The sequence below is a fragment of the Coregonus lavaretus genome (assembly GCF_964263955.1).
Source record: "Coregonus lavaretus genome assembly, chromosome: 31".
Classification (NCBI taxonomy): domain Eukaryota; kingdom Metazoa; phylum Chordata; class Actinopteri; order Salmoniformes; family Salmonidae; genus Coregonus; species Coregonus lavaretus.
In genome coordinates, this window is record NC_140018.1 from 11953740 (window position 1) to 11970924 (window position 17185).

Here is a 17185-nt window from a genome sequence, read left to right on the forward strand (position 1 = left end):
TGTCATGTATAGATAGACAAATGACCACACGTGTTCACTTAGCTTGTTACTGAGTCCTACTCCAGTCTTACCTGTGAGAACACTCTGAATGATGTCCTCAGTCTTCACTGCAGTTTTCACTGAACCTGATAAACAATATACACCTGTTAGTGCGGGTTTTGGCAGGTTATATCTGGCAACCCAAGTGGGTCGTAAATGTGTTGTGGACTGCCAAATGAAAGTTTACTGGTTGCCATATTGGAGTCACTGTCATTATACACTACATGGCTAGAAGTAAGTGGACACCTCTTCAAATTAGTGGATTTGGCTATTTCAGCCACACCCGTTGCTGACAGCCATGCAGCCATGCAATCTCCATAAACAAACATTGGCAGTAGAATGCCCTTATTGATGAGCTCAGTGACTTTCAACATGGCACCGTCATAGGATGCCACCTTTCCAACAAGTCAGTTCGTCAAATTTCTGCCCTGCTAGAGCTGCCCCGGTCCACTGTAAGTTCTGTTAAGGTGAAGTGGAAACGTCTAGGAGCAACAATGGCTCAGCCGCGAAGTGGTAGGCCACACAAGCTCACAGAACGGAACCGCCGAGTGCTGAAGCAGGTAGCGCATAAAAATTGTCTGTCCTCGGTTGCAACACTCACTACCGAGTTCCAAACTGCCTCTGGAAGCAACTTCAGCACAATAACTGTTAATCGGGAGCTTAATGAAATGGGTTTCCATGGCCGAACAGCTGCACACAAGCCTAAGATCACCATGCACAATGCCAAGCATTGTGGTGGTCCATACAGAGGTCCATACAGAAATGATTTGTCGAGATCGGTGTGGAAGAACTTGACTGGTCTGCACAGAGCCCTGACCTTAACCCCATCTAACAACTTTGGGATGAATGCTGACTGCAAGCCAGGCCTAATCGCCCAACATCAGTACCTGCCTCACTAATGCTTGTGGCTGAATGGAAGCAAGTCCCCGCAACAATGTTCAAACATCTAGTGGAAAGCCTTCCCAGAAGAGTGGAGGCTGTTATAGCAGCAAAGGGAGGACCAACTCCATATTAATGCCCATGATTTTGGAATGAGATGTTCAGGTGTCCACATACTTTTGGCCATGTAGTGTATATTGCTTGTTTGTTTGTTTTTTCCTTATGAAGTGCTTTTTATTAAACTTCTATTGCTCTTTTCATAATAGAAATCTCATTATTATTATTACTGTAAGTTCAAGTGGAGATTTGACCAGTACCTGTGGGCTGTGGCTGGTGGCTGACCAGGCTGGGGGGTTTGGAGGAGATGATGGGAGCGTGGCTGACCCCGTTCTCTGCTGGCAGGGTCACCCGGGGGTCTGGCTCCATGGGGTCATCACCAGCAGCCTCCACCTGTCAATCAAATACATTGACAGCGATACTGATACAGGCACTTTGTACTGGGCCTCAAAGCACTTTATCAGGTCCACACAGTCCTGTTCAAATTGACTTAGCACATCATCTGTCTAGAGTGTAAGCATCTGCCCAATGTACTGTATGTCACACATACATAGTTCTGCTCTATGTTTTTGCGGCCTATGCAATGAGATGAGAGTACAACCATAAGATTCCATGACTCTATTACAAACAAGCTACTGTACATCAAATATACGACACCACAATCAACTCACCACACACACAGAGAATACCTGCAGCCTGTTGGAAACCTTGTAGACATAGCTTTGGTACCCCACTCTCAGCATCTCAGATCAGAGTCACACTGACCACACTCTCTAAAGTTTCACTAACATTTAGCCAATGTTCTCCTTACGTTGTCTCAATGTTCTCTTGAAGTTCTCCTAACGCTCTCTACTACGTTCTCCAAACGCTTCCTCATGGTTCTCCCAACGTTCTCTCTAGGTTCTTTCCAACCCTGACTTGTTGTAGTACTTGGCGTGTATTTCTTTGAAATATTATTCAGTTAAACCACCTGTTACTGAGTCCTCCCTCCCTGAGCCTGTTCTGGACAGGAAAATAAAGTCTGTTTTCCTCTGCTCTCCTCTTCTTTCTAATCTCTCTTTCCCTCTGTCTCTGACACTCCAGCAGAAAGCCCACTAACTCACTAGGCGACCGTTGCCATGGTGTCAGCATGTACAAGCTCTCCATTGACTGTCTCCCCCATCCACCGTCCCTCACCTCATAACCCTCACACCTCAGTTCCTAACCCCTGGTCTATAGCAAAAACCCAATAATCTCTTCACAAAGCGACAGGCCTCAGTTCCTAACCCCTGGTCAATAGCTCTAACCCAAAGAGAGGCCTACTGCCTGGGGAGATGCTCATTGATCTGTTACTGGTCGATTAGTGTGGGGATGACACACACACACACACACACACAAACAGGCATACACATTCACGAACACAGGCACCCACGCACGCACACAGGCACACACACACACAAACACACACACACACAAACACAAACACACACACACAGACAAATACAAACACACCTCTTTGCTGTCCTCCTCCTCTGCCCCCTCCTCCAGAGTGAGAGCTGCCAGTTGATTGGCTCTCTGCTCCATCAGGTTGACGTAACGGATGGGATTGGACAACGCCTCGATGACATCTGAGGAAGAGATCAGTGGGAGGAAGGGGACAGAATGTATCATAGATGATGTTATATAAGCCAGTGGAAATATCAACATGGTTAGAACTCTATGGTTAGTTACTGTATATACCAGTATTCTGTAAGGTATGTCAGCCACTATACCTGCGAATGTATCAGGGACATAGTCCTTGACCTCTACATAGACAAACAGAGCAGGGAGGGTCAGAGCCTGGTTCTTCTCATTCCTCAGACCAATGTAGTGGTAACCTGGAACACACACACACACACACACACACACACACACAGGGGTCAGCGATCAGAAGTTCAAGGACTGCTTACACAGTATCACTCAAGCAGAACAATGGACCAGAATGGTAGTCAGTCAGGCTAACAGGCTATAGGCCTCACCTGGGCGGATGGCATTCACAGGAATGATGCGATGGCCAATGAACTTCCCTCCATCCTCAAACACAGATATCCTCATCGAGGCCAGAGTGGGCAGTACCACCTGCGGAACGACACACACACAGACACACACACACACAGATGCACAGACACACACACGTAAGAAAGGAGACACTTCGATAACGACAGCCTCCTCCTCCTAGATAATATTGACAGATTACTCTGGGAGGTCTTGATTTATTTGATTAACTACAAATCCCATAACACTTTGATCTATGATGTTTTAAACAATGATTTACACACATAATTCAATAGAACATTATATATCTCTATTGGTGTGCATTCTTGAAGATCAAGGCCTCCTCCTCACAGATAATGTTCACGTTAACTAGTCTAGTTAACTAGTCTCTAGTCTAGTCTCTAGTCTAGTTAACTAGTCTAGTTAACTAGTCTCCCGAGTGGCGCAGTGGTCTAGCTGTGCCACTAGAGATCCTGGTTCAAATCCAGGCTCTGTCGTAGCTGGCCGCGACCGGGAGACCCATGGGGCGGCGCGCAATTGGCCCAGCGTCATCCAGGGTAGGGGAGGGAATGGCCGGCAGGGATGTAGCTCAGTTGATAGAGCATGGCGTTTGCAACGCCAGGGTTGTGGGTTCGATTCCCACAGGGGGTATGAAAAAATAATAATGTATGCACTAACTAACTGTAAGTCGCTCTGGATAAGAGCGTCTGCTAAATGACTAAAATGTAAATGTTAAATGATTCAAGACGATTCTCTAGTTAGGCTAGGTAGTTAGCAGTTGAGCTAACGTTAACTAACCCCCCCCCAAAAAAAAATATTGTAAAGTGATTGTCCCACTGGCTTTCATAAGGTGAATGCACCAATTTGTAAGTCGCTCTGGATAAGAGCGTCTGCTAAATGACGGAAAAAATAAATAAATAAATAAATTATATAAAAATGTTGACAGCATTACCTTCGGTGATCTTAAAGAACTACAAATCCCATAACAGTCTGCGCTACGTTGTGGTTTACCTTCTTGAGGACAAAGGCCTCCTCCTCCCAGACAGGGTTGACAGCGTTGCCCTGAGATGTCTTGGTCTTAAAACCCTTCCTTCTGGTGTCCACCGGCAGACCAAACATGTCTATCTCCACATACGTCCCCACCTTCTTATCGGTCAGGAACTGGCCTGAGATGATCTGGAGACAGATAGATTAAGATATTAAGTGTGAGCGTTGTAAAGTCCGTGCACACATACACATACGTACACACACGCACATGCGATCACGCACACACACAAGCATGCACACACACGCACCCACACAGATACACACCTTCACAGACAATGTGTTGGCTACGATGCCGTCCACAGTACTCTCAGCAAAGGGATCAAAGTGTTTGTCTGGTCGTCTCATGAACTCTGGTTTCAGTCTGTAACCACACTTTCCATTGTACTCATACATACCCAGGTTCAACATCATGGACAGGTCTGAGGAAGAGAGAGAGAGAGAGAGGGGAGAGAGCGAGAGAGAAAGAGCGAGAGAGAGAGAGAGAGAGAGAGAGAGAGAGAGAGAGAGAGAGAGAGATTGAGGGAGAGCGAGAGGGAGAGAGAGTAGAGAGAGAGGGGAAATGAGAAGAAGGGAGAGAGGTGTTAGAAAGATACAGAGGTACACACAGCCCTTCCCATACTCAGTAAACAGCTCTGAGAGATATATAGATAGAAAGCACGTTAATAAAATAGTGTGTGTGTGTTGATGTAGTTCTTACCTATGGTCTGGAAGTTGAGGGCCACCAGTTGACAGCCTGCATTCCAGAAAAGTTGAGGGTTGTAGTTGGAGGAGTCTACTCTGGTACCTTTTGGGTAGATACGACTCAGCTGCAGCTTGTTATACCTGGACACACTCCGTTAAGGAGAGGACACCTTGGGCCTCATTTTTTATCAAACATGCATACATTTCTCATAAAATGTTGGCCTACGTGGAGATTCTAGGATTTGCGTGCGCAACAATTCATTGGGATTTATCAAACTGTCGCACTAAATATATACGCATGTTTTCATTGATAAATCAGAGCCATACTATATTTCTACGCTCATGAACAAGCGTTACAACCCAGCCTGGAAAATGCACTCCATCACCTTTTATGGTAACAAAAACACTGTAATTTGCAGTATGATTTGAAGATGTTGTAACTAGGTCATGACAGTTTGATCACATTTCTGTAGAGGTATGGGCATGTCGCCTATAGGGCGTGCTAAACACTTTGAGCATAGTTAGCTATTTGTATTTGTATTTATTATGGATCCCCATTAGCTGCTGCCAAGGCAGCATCTACTCTTCCTGGGGTCCAGCAAAATTAAGACAGTTATACAATTTTAAAAACATTACAATACATTCACAGGTTGAATAAGCGATGGACAAATGGTAGCCTAATATTTGTTTTGTAGCGGGAATAAACCAGTCATGTCAGAAAAGGAGAGGCAAGCCCTGCAATATGATTATGAATTAGACCTATATAATAAAAGCAAAATAAATATATTAGGCGACATGATGCTATGCAATCTCCTAACCAATGGCATTAAAATTCCTGTGCATCAAACACCTCCATTTCCCCCAAAATAACAATATTTGCTTGCCATACAGTTGATCAACCACTAGAAGTTGAGCGTACGCATGGTCTGAGATTTGCGTGGAGATACGCACACTTTCCCGTCAAGTTCAAAATCTAAAAATACTACCCTTTGTGGAAAACGAGTATTTTTTGTGTGCATGCACCTTTGATAAATGAGGCTCCTGGACTTACAATACATGGATTCCTTTACTTAACCAGGTAAGGTGATTTACAAGTTCACGTTGCTTTTGGTGTCCTTCTTCACTCGAGACAGTTTCAACAAATGAAAAGATTTGAACAGACATTTGAAGTAAATATTCCACATAGAGTGGGAAGGATACTCGACAAACTCCACAGGTGACTTGGTGAGCTGCTCCAAGGCTTTGGTCTCCACAAACGATGACATCTGATAGCTCCGATTGATCTCTGGAACAACAGCAATTGATTGATTGATAAATAAATTTTAAAAATGGCATAACTTTTGGAATTGATTCTTTTTTTGTTTTAAAATGCAGCTGAATTTTAAACAGTAAATCTGTGAGAACAGAACAACTAATTTGAGTTGGTGTGTATTCAAAGTGCCACAAAATATGGTTCACAATCGCAATAAATATTGAAGTGTGGTCTAAACAGGTGTTGAGTTGTGGTCACGAGTGATGGTCTTACTTTTGGAGGCCTCGAAGGAGTTAAATTTGACCGGCTGGACATAACTGACCAGGTTGGACATCTCCTCTGTGGCAAATGCCTCGCTGCCCGCTGTACCCTGGAGGAGGAACACACAACAGTCAGAAAGAGAATCCTCCTCTCCTCTCCTCTCCTCTACTCTCCTCTCCTCTCCTCTCCCCTCCCCTCCCCTCCCCTCCCCTCCCCTCCCCTCCTTGTTTGACTATTGAGACATAGCCCGAGAATAACGTGTGTTTCTGAATCTCCACTAGGGGGCAGCCTAAGAACACATTACATGTAGCAAGAGACACCTGAGGATGCAGGAGAAAGAATGAAGATGTATTGAAAGCCATATACCTCATCCATGCACCCCTTTTTACAGTCATCGTCATCATCATCATCATCGTCACTCTCTGCCTCAACTTCACCTGAAAGACAAGCGCAGGTTTAAGTTAGCTTCTCAGGTTACATGCTAATGATTACTAAAGGCTGCATGGTCAGAAAGCAAGCCCCAGGGTTTGGAGTTCTGAAGGGGATGAATGGAGGTGTAAGCAATATTGGAATAGATCCACCAAGCTTTTTAGTGGGGTTACTGTCACTTGTGCCATAGGGAGGTTAGGGAAAGGGGTGTTAGGAGCTAGGGATAGGGGGTCTAGGGAAAGGAATTAAGGGAAAGAGCTAGAGAAAAGGAATAGGGGAAGGAAGAAACTAAGGATGTGACTAGGTTATAGAACTAGGGCTACTAAGGGTTGCTTCAGGACCAGGTAAAGGAGGAGGAGGAGTGACTGATGGAGTAGTTCTATGTATTAAGGATCCCCATTAGTTCCTGCCAAGGCAGCAGCTACTCTTCCTGGGGTCCAGCAAAATTAAGGCAGTTATATACAATTAAAAACATTACATGACATTTCACAACAGATTTCACAACATATTAAGTGTGTGCCCTCAGGCCTCTACTCTACTACCACATATCTACAACACAAAATCCATGTGTATGTGTGTGTATAGTGCGTATGTTAGGTGTGTGTGCATGCGTGTGTCTGTGCCTGTGTGTGTCTCTTCACATTCCACGCTGTTCGATAAGGTGTATTTTTATCTGTTTTTTAAATCTATTTTTACTGCTTGCACGAGTTACTTGATGTGGAATAGAGTTCCATGTTGTGACCAGGGGTATGGCTCGGAAAGGCTATAAAGACTCACCTGACACACAAACCGATATTTTATTTCACAATTTATACAAATTAGGTTAAGGTTAGGGTCAGTTTTAGGTTTTGGCTAGTCGGTTTAAGAATAGCTGTGTCCTTATAGTCTCTCCCATATGGCTCACCGATGGACTTCCTTCCCTGTGGTCTGAGGCTGAGCCCAGCGACCTCTAGTGGCTGGGAGGACTCAGTAATCTCCTGGTTGGTCCACCCTGGTGGACAGTAAACAATCAATAACCATTATGTGATACTGTATATGCAGTGGAGGCAGGTGTCACTTTTAAATTGGAGGACGGACTCATTGTAATGGAATGGATGGAACAGTATCAAACACAGGTGAATCCATTTCCATTCCTGCCATTACAATGAGCCTGTTCCAAGATATTTCCCTTCACCAGTCTCTTCTGGATATATGAACTCCTTCAGAGATCAAGATGGACTGCAGCAGTGCAGGATGAAATGTGTCTGTGAGTCTACCAGCAGGGGGCAGTGTGTACTAGTGTATGAGAGTGGCGCGTGGCTGTGAGCCCCAGTAGGCTGATGTTGATGAATGCAGGGTGATTCTGTGTGAAGGGGAACGCTAAGAGCATCGATCCTGCTGCCTGTCTGCCTCCCTGCCTGTCCTGTTCTGGTAAAGCTGTACCAGAGGCACCTGGGTAGCTATACAACTTAACCTGACACACACACACACACACACACACACACACACACACACACACACACACACACACACACACACAGATAGTATATGAGTCACAGGAGGTTGGTGGCTCCTTAATTGGGGAGGACAGGCTTGTGGTAATGGCTGGAGTGAAATGAGTGGAATGGCATCAAACACATGGTTTCCATATGTTTGATGCCATTTCATTTGCTCATTTCCGGCCATTATTATGAGCCGTCCCCCCCTCAGCAGCCTCCAATGATATGAGTATATGAAAAAGTCAACAACACAGCTCACTGATTTAGAGGGCCAGGAAAGTGATGGATGATCAACTACAGCCAGGTCTTACTATAAGATGTAGGATTTATGATTGGCAAGCAATTCTCCCACCATGACCTCTGCTGACTTGTAGCGTTGCACTTTATTATAAATCAAATAAACCTCCTCTGTGTGTCAATGGCCGACAAGTGACTTGTGTTTCTGCTGCTGCTGTGTGTGCGTGTGTGTGTGTGCATGTGTGCGTGTACTGTAACCATACCTGCGCTGGGAGAAGAGGGCTCATGCACACTAGATGAGTCACTGTAGGTATTGGAGGCCTGTTCTGACAGTTTCTTCTTGGTACTTGATGTCTTGATGTGTTCTTCTTGTTCTTCACCAGAATCTTTCCCATCTGATCCATTGGACTGGGCAGGTGCACTCCTGTCTCCAACTAGAGATGGAGAGGGAGGGGTGAAGGAGAGCGAAAGGAGGGAGAGAGAGAGAGAGAGAAGACAGAGAGAGAGAGAGAGAGAGAGAGAGAGAGAGAGAGAGAGAGAGAGAGAGAGATAAAAGGATAGTAGAGAGAGAGGGATAAAAGGATAGTAGAGAGAGAGAGAGAGAGAGAGAGAGGAGGAGAGAGAAGAGAGAGAGAGAGAGAGAGATAAAAGGATAGTAGAGAGAGAGAGAGAGAGAGAGAGAGAGAGAGAGAGAGAGAGAGAGAGAGAGAGAGAGAGAGAGAGAGAGAGAGAGAGAGAGAGAGAGAGAGAGAGAGAGAGAGAGAGGAGAGAGAGAGAGAGAGAGAGAGAGAGAGAGAGAGAGAGAGAGAGAGAGAGAGAGAGAGAGAGAGAGAGAGAGAGAGAGAGAAGTTAGACTCATTACCTGAGAGTAAGAACCAAGAAAGGTTCCTACTAATGGTGATGTTGGTGGGTGCGTGTGTTAGGCAAGGGTATCAAAACAGACTTGGTGTTGTGATGATGAGAGGGTGTTGATCAGTCATAGTGTAAAAGGCTTCTTAGTGACCTGAATGAAATAAGGCCCTTACAGGCTGTGTTGGCAAGCAAGTGTTAAGTTTACATCTTCAACACTTTCTACACCCCCAGAATGGGTTTCCTTTGTGTAGAGGTGGGATGTATGCTTACAACACTCTCTCTCTGAAGAGCAGACTATTAGGCACAGCACCTCGTTATATTCATGTGATACCCTTCTGTTCTGTTGGATCACACTGTTGATGCCCATTGATAATGGAGTATTAGAAGACACTGAGCTACATCACACAAACGCATGCAAGCGCTCGTACACGCAGGTAAACGTTTGCACACACATGATTTACAGGCACGCACGCACACGCACACACACACAATTAACAACCTTCTCAGCTTTAAACAGCATCACACTTCTGAGCATCTGCCATATCTACTTGTCTTCAGTTCTCTTTCATCCTCAAGTCAGAGAACATCTTGATCCATACACACTACTTCTCACTGAAAACCAGCTCAGCATTTTCCCCTTAATGGACTGTAAAGGACATCACACTTCTTACTTAGTCAGTAATGCTTCCTCCTGATTCAGCTCACACCGAGGCTTGAACCCAGCACCTCTACCTTGCTAGCACACGTGTCCACCCTCCCGAAGCGGCTTACCAGTTGGTGCCACCAAAAAGTTAACAATTCCGCGGTGCAAGTGGCGACACTTCAGGCTGAGGAGGAAGTTTCACACATCCCCCTGAGCTACAGGAGCAAAGAGGACCTTGATCTGTGGGCAACTTTCCGGAGCAATCATTCCATTACAACCATCTTTAGTCCCCTATGGCCATGTCCTATACAGTGGGGAAAAAAAGTATTTAGTCAGCCACCAATTGTGCAAGTTCTCCCACTTAAAAATATGAGAGAGGCCTGTAATTTTCATCATAGGTACACGTCAACTATGACAGACAAAATGAGAAAATAAAATCTAGAAAATCACATTGTAGGAGTTTTAATGAATTTATTTGCAAATTATGGTGGAAAATAAGTATTTGGTCAATAACAAAAGTTTCTCAATACTTTGTTATATACCCTTTGTTGGCAATGACACAGGTCAATCGTTTTCTGTAAGTCTTCACAAGTTTTCACACACACTGTTGCTAGTATTTTGGCCCATTCCTCCATGCAGATCTCCTCTAGAGCAGTGATGTTTTGGGGCTGTCGCTGGGCAACACGGACTTTCAACTCCCTCCAAAGATTTTCTATGGGGTTGAGATCTGGAGACTGGCTAGGCCACTCCAGGACCTTGAAATGCTTCTTACGAAGCCACTCCTTTGTTGCCCGGGCGGTGTGTTTGGGATCATTGTCATGCTGAAACACCCAGCCACGTTTCATCTTCAATGCCCTTGCTGATGGAAGGAGGTTTTCACTCAAAATCACACGATACATGGCCCCCATTCATTCTTTCCTTTACACGGATCAGTCGTCCTGGTCCCCTTTGCAGAAAAACAGCCCCAAAGCATGATGTTTCCACCCCCATGCTTCACAGTAGGTATGGTGTTCTTTGGATGCAACTCAGCATTCTTTGTCCTCCAAACACGACGAGTTGAGTTTTTACCAAAAGTTCTATTTTGGTTTCATCTGACCATATGACATTCTCCCAATCCTCTTCTGGATCATCCAAATGCACTCTAGCAAACTTCAGACGGGCCTGGACATGTACTGGCTTAAGCAGGGGGACACGTCTGGCACTGCAGGATTTGAGTCCCTGGCGGCGTAGTGTGTTACTGATGGTAGGCTTTGTTACTTTGGTCCCAGCTCTCTGCAGGTCATTCACTAGGTCCCCCCGTGTGGTTCTGGGATTTTTGCTCACCGTTCTTGTGATCATTTTGACCCCACGGGGTGAGATCTTGCGTGGAGCCCCAGATCGAGGGAGATTATCAGTGGTCTTGTATGTCTTCCATTTCCTAATAATTGCTCCCACAGTTGATTTCTTCAAACCCAAGCTGCTTACCTATTGCAGATTCAGTCTTCCCAGCCTGGTGCAGTTCTACAATTTTGTTTCTGGTGTCCTTTGACAGCTCTTTGGTCTTGGCCATAGTGGAGTTTGGAGTGTGACTGTTTGAGGTTGTGGACAGGTGTCTTTTATACTGATAACAAGTTCAAACAGGTGCCATTAATACAGGTAACGAGTGGAGGACAGAGGAGCCTCTTAAAGAAGAAGTTACAGGTCTGTGAGAGCCAGAAATCTTGCTTGTTTGTAGGTGACCAAATACTTATTTTCCACCATAATTTGCAAATAAATTCATTAAAAATCCTACAATGTGATTTTCTGGATTTTCTTTTCTCAATTTGTCTGTCATAGTTGACGTGTACCTATGATGAAAATTACAGGCCTCTCTCATCTTTTTAAGTGGGAGAACTTGCACAATTGGTGGCTGACTAAATACTTTTTTTCCCCACTGTAAATCCCATATCAATCACACTCAGTGGCGAATTTAGCATGTAAATCTTGGTGGGGCAAACCCCCCAAAAAATGTTTTAGATGCATGCCAGCAAACCCACTACACAACACAAAATAATACATGAATTGCACTATAACGGTGACATTAAGCTGTCCCAACAGCAGTCCCAACACCTTACCACTGCTACACCTGGCTATCAGCGGAGCCTTGTCTGGCAGCGAAACAGTTCATTCAGCCTCATTTACTGCCTTTAAAAAAAACATAGCTGATATGGCTGACTTGCTTAAACAAATGTGGTTTCTACTGACAATTGAGATGTACAAACTATGGCATAAGGGGACAACGAGCAGATAAGAGGCAATCCGTAATTTCGATTAAGATATTAATGAGCGAGCTAGGACGGACGTAGTCAATATAACTATTTGTTCAGCACTTTTGAAATGTACAGCGACAGAATTCAGAACATGGGCCGTTCTTACAGTATTCTCCCTGTACACCAAGTCAGAACCGTAGGATATATAAAGGGGACATATAAGTAGAGAATGAAAGCTCTTACAATATTCGATGATTACATTTCTCTAAAACAGGTTATACGCTTGTACCACCAAGTCAGAACAGTAGGCAAAATTAGGAGGGGAAACGGGACCAAATTATTAGGGTGAGGCATATGGGCTACTAACAGCTTACTACACAACATACACTTAGTATTACTTTCTTAGCTACAGTATACATATCTCCCTGGCCTATTACATCCTTTATGCAGCAGCATACAAGACATTTCTGGACTCACCTTGTTGTGCTGTGCTCACTTGAACAGGAAGGTGGCACAGCGGTCCTTCGCGGGCAAATTTTGTCATCAAACTTTGGCATCAAAGTCTGGCATTCTCTGGATTTATGGTTCTTTCAAGACAACTGGGAACTTGGAAAAAAACAAGGTTGAATCATGATGACGTCAGTGATCTTCAGGTCGGAGCTCGAGAAAGAGGCCAGAGTTCCCGACTTGCAATTCCAAGTTGGATGACCGTTCAAAACGAATTCCCAGTTCTGAGTAGTCATGCTGGATTGACACCATGGCCAATGTTGAATGTTTATCCTTTTAAGCTTGGAAAAGAGACCCTTAAACCAAATTTGGGACCACACACCCACTCCACTGAATAGCAGGCTAGTGATTGCTTTTCAATGCTTGCAGTTAGCCACTGATTCTTGATATAACGTGATTTGTCGTCATTTTATCTGTGGCCAATGACCTTGAGCCTTCTTGGATGGGCACTTCTAATGTAACTCTATGGTAGCACCCAAGCAAGCGGCTTGAATTTTCGAGCTCTACCCCTAGATTTGGCGGTGATGTATTGTCCCCATGAGTGACAGAGCCAATCACGGCGCAACTCGAGAACATTACCAACCCCTACGCTCCGTATTTTCAGCTGGCTGCCCCACCACCACAGAAAGCACTGAGCTAGGCTGAAACACCTGTGACACGTATTAATGCCAAAATAACATGCAAAACAGCCCCACCCCCAAAAAAACAAAAAACTTTTTAAATGTTTTTAAAAAAGCCAGTGGGAGAGGCTGCATGTCATTGAGTTCTCTGTACTCACTTATCACTAGCCTATCTGTTATATTATATATATAAACTATCATTCGGTCCACTCCTTGTCACTCTTTATCATGTTAAACATACAACATGGAGTACAAGGAGTGGAATGTTAGCTAAACAGATTGGTACCCAGGCTAGTGGAATGTTAGCTAAACAATGTTAGCTAAACAGACTAGTACCCAGGCTAGTGGAATGTTATCTAAACGGACTGGTACCCAGGCTAGTGGAATGTTAGCTAAACAGACTGGTACCTATGCTAGTGGAATGTTAGCTAAACAGACTGATACCCATGCTAGTGGAATGTTAGCTAAACAGACTGGTACCCGGGCTAGTGGAATGTTAGGTAAACAGACTGGTACCCAAGCTAGTGGAATGTTAGCTAAACAGACTGATACCCGGGCTAGTGGAATGTTAGCTAAACAGACTGGTACCCGGGCTAGTGGAATGTTAGGTAAACAAACTGGTACCCAGGCTAGTGGAATGTTAGCTAAACAGACTGATACCCATGCTAGTGGAATGTTAGCTAAACGGACTGGTACCCAAGCTAGTGGAATGTTAGCTAAACAGACTGGTACCCGGGCTAGTGGAATGTTAGCTAAACAGACTGGTACCCGGGCTAGTGGAATGTTAGCTAAACAGACTGGTACCCGGGCTAGTGGAATGTTAGCTAAACAGACTGGTACCCAGGCTAGTGGAATGTTAGCTAAACCGACTGGTACCCAAATCTGACTCTTCTGAATCTTTCTCCTTCCCTACCCCCCCCCCCCCCCCCCCCTCTCTCTCTCTCTCTCTCTCTCCCTACCTCTCTCTCCCTCTGTTCTGAAAGTACTGATCTGATAACAATTCAATATCAAAGTCATTCACTCTAGTGAATCACTGGGAGGGCTTACGCACACAGACACACACACACACACACATGCAAACACACACACACACACATGCAAACACACACACACTAGCCCTAGTGCTGTTGCAACCAGTGAGATAATGTGTAAAGCTAAGTTCCTTCATTCCATTCCAACAGGGACAACGACTAACACTTCACTACTGACTAATGGGAAGGATGATACTGTACATGTGTGTGTGTGCTTGTCTGTGTGTGCTTGAGAGTGCATTCGTGCGTGTGTGTGTGATTGTTGTTACGTAAGAATGGACTCTGAGAAGAAGTTCCTCCACAAAGGGACAATGCAAGCTTTTGACTGGTAGCCATGGCAACTGGCTGGAAGTAGATAAAGGGTCGCTAAGAAAAGCAGCATAGGCTACAGATCACCCCGTAACACAACACGCACGCACACACATAGACACACACACAGTGTAACCCAGTGACTGCCCTCTGTAGCGTATCCCCTTATAGCTGACTGGTAGGGAGAGAGGACCATGTGATTGTAATTGCAGACAGATGAAAAGGGTTGGTTTGGATAAAGGGAGATAGAGAGAGGAAGGGAGGGAGAAAGCTGAGGGAGAGAGAGGGGTGAGGCAGCAGAGAGAGAGAAAGAGAGAGAGTGAGGGAGAGATCAAAAGAGACAGGTAAACATCTAGTTTTAGTTGACACAAGGCTGTTTAGAGGGTCACTCAGGGGTGAAGGAGGGGAGAGGAACACTACACTCACTGGTCCATGTCATAGAGGTGTGTTGAACTGTGTGTTTGACAGTGTGTGTGTGTAGTGTGTGAACATGAGTGTACGTGCAAGCAGGGGTCTTGTGTACTTACAGGGTACTTCTCCAGAGGGTCGGTCAGTAACATGTCTCCAAATATTGACCTGCAGTACTCCGCCATCTTGGCCTGCTGCTTGGGCCTGGGAGGCAACACACACACCGTTACAACCATTACAATCACCTCACAGTGGCATAATGTTAGTATTTAGCGATTCGCTACTGGAGTGGATAGCGTTAGTGTGACCGATTGGGATTCGAACCTGGGTGTCCTTGGGGAGCTAACGCAAGTCTTCAGGTCTCAGCTCACCAAGCCACCTTCGCTACATCTAGCTAGCTAATGGCTTCAGAGTGGCTAGCTTTAGCATGTAGTGAGTCGCAATTGACTTAAGAGTGGCCAGTATTAGCAAAGATGGTGGATAAATGAAGATAGTTCACTCAGGCCTTTTACCATTGAAAAAAATGGTCAGTGTACTAACTGAGTGTGTCTCCCATAGACACCAATGCAATAGCAGCTGGGTCTGGTCTACTTAGTTCATTAACTTTCATTAAACCAGAAAAAAACAGCGAGTGGGGTGTCTCGCTTCCTCTTCCGTCTCTGGTATTAGCATGTAGTTATTAGCTAATGCCCTACTCTACGAGTGGCTAACATTAGCATATAGCTAATTAGCGCATTACATAAGAGTGGCAAGCATTAGCATGGCAGTTAAAATGGCACTACCATAACCATAGACTAACAGAGGTTCAGAATCACTGTTTGAACTGAAGTTTAAAAAATAGGAAAAGTGTTGGTGTGTACATTTATCAAAGACATCAAACAAAGGTAAACTCTTGAAACACACAGCGGCGTGAGAGTTGTTGACTTACGAGTCCACGTGGTTCTCAAAGGAGAGGATGACCGGGAAAGGGGAGGTCTTGAAGGCACACCCTGCTATGGCCTCAATCACTTCCTGTAGACACAGAGCAGACAGACAGGGTGTCAGCACTGGTCAATGACCAATGGGATCAAATATCAATGAATGTGATCGCTGAAATTTTTTAATTTGATGACACATATAATATGGCCGGTGGTCAGGCTATCGCAAAATATCTAATATGAATATTCGAAGTACATTATCTGTATAGTGATGTGGAGAGCCGCTGGTGTAGAGCTTGTTGACTCATTGAACATCTGATAGGGATTGTTCAGTAGTGTAAGACTAAGTGGTTAAGTGAATTTTACAACCATTTATATCGATGCTAGAGGGTAAATACACTTAACAGCTTACCCTCTTTCTCTCTCACACACACTTCACCTTCTCTCTCTCTCTCTATCGATCTTCTGCTCATTCCCCCTCTCATTCCCTCTCTCTCATTCCCGCTCTCTATCAGTCCACTTACACATTTCTATTTCACTCTCAATCCAAGTCTATCAGTCTCCTTCTCTTGCTCTTAGGCTGCGTTTACACAGGCAGCCCAATTCTGATATTTTTTCCACTAATTGTTTTTTTGACCAATCACATCAGATTTTTTCACATCAGATATTTTCAGAGCTGATCTGATTGGTAATAAGACCAATTAGTAAAAAAGAAAATCAGAATTGGGCTGCATGTGTAAACTCAGCCATAGTACTCTCATTAAAGACTAAATTCCCTCTTTCAATCAATCTCTTCTCTGTCTGGCTCTCTTCTTTCCTCCTCTCCTCTCCCTGGGCTTCTTCTTTCCTCCTCTGCTTCTCTCCTCCACCCATCTGTGCTTCAGTTATTCTCTCCTCCTTTCTCAAGCCTATTTATTGCCTTACCTCCATAACTTGCTACATTTGCACACACTGTATATATATTTTCTGTTGTATTTTTGACTTTGACATGTTTTGTTTTACCCCATATGTAACTCTGTGTTGTTGTTTTTATTGCACTGCTTTGCTTTATCTTGGCCAGGTCGCAGTTGTAAATGAGAACTTGTTCTCAACTGGCTTACCTGGTTAAATAAAGGTGAAATGTTTTGGGTTTTTTTATGTTCACCTCCCTCTCTCATTTTACATTTTAGTCATTTAGCAGACGCTCAGTTTTAGTGAGTGCATAAATTGTTCATACTGGCCCCCCGTGGGAAACAAACCCACAACCCTGGCGTTGCAAGCGCCATGCTCTACCAACTAAGCTACAGGGGACTCCTAT

General features: G+C 44.6%; 1 pseudogene across 1 annotated transcript in view; it reads right to left on the minus strand.

Moving 5' to 3' along the window:
- The window catches only part of LOC311106766 (1-phosphatidylinositol 4,5-bisphosphate phosphodiesterase beta-1-like), a 78260-nt pseudogene that overhangs the window by 32754 nt on the left and 28321 nt on the right, over positions 1-17185 (minus strand). Inside the window, exons 8-22 of the transcript in view lie at positions 15900-15982; positions 15091-15175; positions 8637-8807; positions 7563-7649; positions 6596-6666; positions 6242-6338; positions 5917-6001; positions 4733-4857; positions 4300-4454; positions 4000-4164; positions 2973-3072; positions 2727-2831; positions 2467-2582; positions 1236-1368; positions 72-125 (exon numbers count right to left, since the gene is read on the minus strand). The product of the transcript in view is annotated as a 1-phosphatidylinositol 4,5-bisphosphate phosphodiesterase beta-1-like (transcript). The remainder of the gene's footprint in view (positions 1-71; positions 126-1235; positions 1369-2466; positions 2583-2726; positions 2832-2972; positions 3073-3999; positions 4165-4299; positions 4455-4732; positions 4858-5916; positions 6002-6241; positions 6339-6595; positions 6667-7562; positions 7650-8636; positions 8808-15090; positions 15176-15899; positions 15983-17185) is intronic.